Here is a 5435-nt window from a genome sequence, read left to right on the forward strand (position 1 = left end):
TGCGCAGTTTTGAACTCCAGACGCGTTTTCGCTGTTTTTGATCGGTTTTTCTTGGGATTTGTTGGTTCCTGAGTATCCTAACTGATTTGATATCATCCCCAAATGTAGTTAATCAGTTATTAACTGAAGATAAGAAGGAATCATCCGTTCTTATCCGAAAACTCCCCAACCAAAGCCTATAAATACAGGCCTAGAGGCTCATTTCAGGAGGGGATTGATTATCAAGACGAGGAGGTGCTGTCGGATCGAGGAGTCAAAGGAGCACGAATTTCAGCAAGGGTTAGCGAGATCCCGGTGAATCCCGGCATAATGAAGGAGCGATTCGAAGGATCTGAAGCCCGTTCCCGTCCGTTCCTCGAGATTAGGCTTGGTCTTAATCTCGAGAAGAGCTACTAATTTCACTTGGTCGATTTTAGCGCTTTAAGCATATACCTCCTTGGTGAGGTAGGAGCTCTACCGAATTTTCAATAACCGGATCTGATCGACAGTCGTCCATGGATAAACCCCGACACAAGCAAAGATCCCACACAAGCAGAAGACCGATAAACGATCTCTGCGTTTGTTTGACGAGTGTTATAATTTTTGTTTTCATTGTGTAAGAGTCTTATAAAAAGACTATCTTTTTTTGTTTTCATTGTAACGACTGAAGTTGTAATGATTACTGCAATGAATACATCAACTTTCGACGCAAACAATTTATTATTAAGGTTAGAGATTGATTGTTAAGTATACGAATTTATTGTTAAGTATATGGGTTAGTTGTTAAGGTTATATAACTGATGTTAAGTTTTTTCATAATAAACTTCTGAACTTTCATTTTTTTTTTTTGAATCAGGCACTCCACGTAGCACGAGTGGCACTGATATACAGTTTGAGGGAGAAGGCCCTCGATCATTCTTTACTGGCGCTAATAAGGACAGCGAAGGCCCTCCAATAGCGGAAGTCTATCCACCATTTTTTCTGACATCAATAAGGAGAGCGAAGATGCTCCAACAGATACTACTGATATTAATATGGTAGTGGAAGATCCTCTTCCAGAGAAAGAAGAAATAAACGAGGGAGAGAAGGTGTCCATCCCAGCGATGAAGCTGCAAACTTGTACAAGTTAGATTTGGTTTCCAATTACATTTGATCATTATGGTTAAATATTGGTGGTTAAGTATATGGATTGATTGTTAATGTTATAGATTGATTGTTAATGTTACAGATTTTTTGTTAAGATTAGAGATTGATTGTTAAGTATATGGATTTATTGTTAAGTATATGGCTTAGTTGTTAAGATTATATAACTGATGTTAAGTTTTTTCATAATAAACTTCCGAATTTTCATTTGTTTTTTTTTTGAATCAGGTACTCCACGCAGCGTGAGTGGCACTGATATGAAATTTGAGGGAGAAGGACCTCAATTATTCTTTGTTGACGCTAATAAGTAGAGCGAAGGCCCTCCAATAGAGGAAGTCCATCCACCATTTTTTTTTTTGACACTAATAAGGAGAGCGAAGATGTTCCAACAGGGAAAGTCCTTCCAACAGATACTACTGACATTCATACGGCAATGGAAGACCCTCTAACAAGCACTCTACGCATAGACACATTTGTTGAGGATGAAGATGATCCTCTTATTATACCAATGAATAAGAGAAAGAGGGATGCAAAGGTGGCACGCACAAAGATGCTCGCTGCCGCACCCCTTAAAAAAAAGAGAGTCAGAAGAGCGATGAAGCATTCTAAGTATATAGTTACCCCTTATACTGAAGGGAAGAATAAGAAAAAAAACAAAACATAGGGGACAACGCTATTATATAGGTGGAGGAAAAGGAGAAAGAGCAGGTGGAGGAAAAGGGAGCAGAGTTAGCGCCTGCTGGGGTACAATGTGATCCCCACTCAATCTGAGAAAAACGCATGAGTTCCCATATGAGCAAGGAAGAAGAAATGTACATGGATAAGCTGAACAAGGGGATTCTCTATAATGAAGGCTTCATCATCGAGTTTTTGGATGGGTATGACACATTTGTACATAATTATAAGGTGTCGGCAGATGTTGCTGCGTTACTTACGGAAGAGAAGAATAAAGTCATCAACCATTTTTGCATTTGTAGGTGTAACAAGTAAGTGTTTTCCTCATATTACAATTTGGTTGTTAAGGTTATGGGTTTGTTGATAAGGTTACTGGTTTGTTATTAAGGTTACTGGTTTGGTGTTAAGGTTGCTTGTTTGTTGCTAACTATATTTATTGTTTCATTCTTATTTGTAGTCTTATTAAAGTGTACAGAGGTATATGATAGTCTATTGACCGGTTTGAGCTTCTTAATATTATACGCGGTGGTCGACTGGACGATTCAGTAAGATTTACTCTTGATAAAGTCGGCTTATCATCTAAGATAATTCTATTATTTATTACTTATTATCAACTTATAGCTTGTTGAGGCGCTGCTGGATTTAGTACGTGAAAGTCAGAAAGCCTCATCAAGTAAAAAATATGGGGTGGTCTCCTTATTCTTTTCTATAAGTATATGATAGACGTATATCTACTTATATATTATAATCTATATTAAAAGATTCATGATCGGTCTAATTCTTTATTACAGCACCATATACATGTGGAGAGATCTGAATACCAAGAAGCATATGAAATCTTCATCAAAAGTTTGCACGATGAAGGGTGTACTAACCTCTTAGTTTTCATTGTCTAAGGGGATCATTGGCATCTCTTAGAGTTTGATGTCGATGATAATATTGCCAGGCATTATGACTCCTTAAAAGATAGATCTAGACATTAGGAACCTGTGCTCAAAATTGTTAAATCCTTCAACTATATTAAAGCTGTCTTCGATGAAAATAAATTGTGTAGCGTATTTGACCCAATCATGGTTCCATACGAATTACAAAAGGGATCGTAAGTTTTCTGAAACTCTTGTTGTAAATCAATGTTGGAAGTTGATTGTTAAGGTTATGTTGTTGAGGTTATGCTTTGGTTGATAACCATAGGGATTTGTTGTTAAGGTCATAGTTTTGTTGCTAAGGTTGTGGTTTGGATGTGAAGCTTAGGTATAGGTTGTTAAGAATATGTATTGGTTGTTAACCATAGGGATTTAATGGTGTACCTTTTATGTGTGTGTAGGTATGACTGCGGAGTCTACGTCTACCAGTTTGTAAAAGCCATTATCGAAGGTAGAAGTATCTTTCACATCACGCCCAAAGAGCATGACACATAGGTAGTACGAGGGATGCTAGCAGCATATTTACTAATTGAAGTATGAAGAGGAGAAAAGATGCGGATAAAGTTGATGATGATGACGTTGAGATATAGACTTTTGTAAATGATCATATCACAATTCTTTGTAAATAATATTATACATGTAGATATTATAAATATAAAGGTTAACAGCGAATTGTTAAGCTAGAGTACAAAGCCGATACCTTGATAGCAATCCTATAAGCTAGACAACCAGCACATAAGCTTGACAACCAAGACACAATCTTAATAGCGAAAAGTTAATCTGGACAACAAACCCGTAACCTTGACAACCAAAACCCTAAGCTTAACAACAAACTCGTAACCTTAACAACAATCCCATAACCTTGACAACCAGCCCTAAGCTTAACAATGAACCTATAACCTTGACAACAAACTCGTAACCTTAACAACAATCTCATAACCTTAACAACCAAGTGATAAAGCTTAACAACAAACACATAAGCTTGACAACCAAGCCACAACCTTAACAGCGAAAAGTTAATCTGGACAACAAACCCGTAAACTTGATAACCAAAGCCCTAAGCTTAACAACAAACTCGTAACTTTGACAACCAAGACCTAAGCTTAACAACGAACCCATAACCTTAATAATAAACCCTTCACCTTAACAACAATCTCATAAGCTTGACAACCAAAGCCCTAAGCTTAACAACAAACTCGTGACCTTGACAACCAAGCCCTAAGCTTAACAACCAAGCGATAAAGCTTAACAACAAACACATAATAAGCTTAACAACAAACACATAAGCTTGAGAACCAAGCCACAACAAAGCCACAACCTTAATAGCAAAAAGTTAATCTGGACAATAAACCCGTAAACTTGACAACCAAAGCCCTAAGCTTAACAACAAACTTGTAACATTGACAACCAAGCCCTAAACTTAATAACGAACCCGAAACCTTGACAACCAAGCCCTACGCTTAACAACAAACTCGTAACCTTAAATACAATACCATAAGCTTAATAACCAAGCGATAAAGCTTAACAACAAACACATAAGCTTGACAAGTAGCGTATTTACTTAATAACCAAAAGAGAAGCTGAACAACAAATTCATACCTTAGTGTAGTACAATCATTCCAAAAGTGTATCATATATTAATATGTTGTTAACATCCCATATCAACATCAAGTTAAACAAAACAAAAGTAAATTTACAGATGATGGTAACCTAGGGGTCAGCTGCTCCTCCATCGCTCCCCTTGCTGGACGTGATGCGTTTGAGAAACCCCTATCCTGAGGAAAGGTGGATCCCCGAACACCTTGGTCCTAGAGAAATCACTACCAGAGATCTCTCTCCATCGTCATTTTCCTACCATCCCAAGTCACCTTAATCAACTCCGGGTCGGTGCTAGAAGGCTGCGTATGCTGGCGGGGAGGTTGGTCAATAGCCATGTTAATAGGATCAGCTTCCCTATTCGCTTGGTGCTCCCAGTCCCGACCGATAACCTGAGTTATGGCTTCCATTAGGGTGTCATCCATAGGAGATGTGTAACGGAACCTAATCCTCTTAGGGACATCCGAATAAGCCCTGATCTCGAGCAGCACCCTGTAGTCTTTGAAATTATTTTTATGGTAACGTCGATGGAGCAGTACAAGTATTGGTCGATACCCTAGAATAGCGATTGCAGGAACTCCCAGTCTCAGAGGTGGTATGGGAGATTAAAGAGGTGGACCCACATGATAAAGGGTTTGGGCAATGCTTTTAGCTTGAGCTCCTCCTTCCAATGCCTGAATCTTCCCTTGAAGAAGCCCATATCTATAGGATTAAGCTCGATGGATTGATCTAGTAGTTCATTAGACAGAAATTTAACCATGAAGCTATTTTCGGTTGCCTTCTTGATCTCATATGTCCAATCCCAAACGTTGAAGTCGTAACCAAGAATTATTCTGAGCTCCTCCATAGATAGACGGCCTAACTCAAGAGTGAAGATGGCAAAGATAGTCAGCTCTTGAATGGTGCTGGCGGTGTTGTCTGGCACGGGGAGCAATCGTGGAGGGGCAAAAGCTCTGAAACCATGAGGGCAATCCCGGGAAATATTCCCTGATCCATGGCAGTGGATGTAGATAATATCATTGTGAGCCATGATCTTCTGGTTTAGGACAGGAAGGGGAGGATCTAGATGCTAGGAGGCTTGTGAGCAGACGAAGAGAATGGCGGTGATGGGAAGATCGA

This window comes from Asparagus officinalis, chromosome 8, assembly GCF_001876935.1.
Source record: "Asparagus officinalis chromosome 8, Aspof.V1, whole genome shotgun sequence".
NCBI lineage: Eukaryota > Viridiplantae > Streptophyta > Magnoliopsida > Asparagales > Asparagaceae > Asparagus > Asparagus officinalis.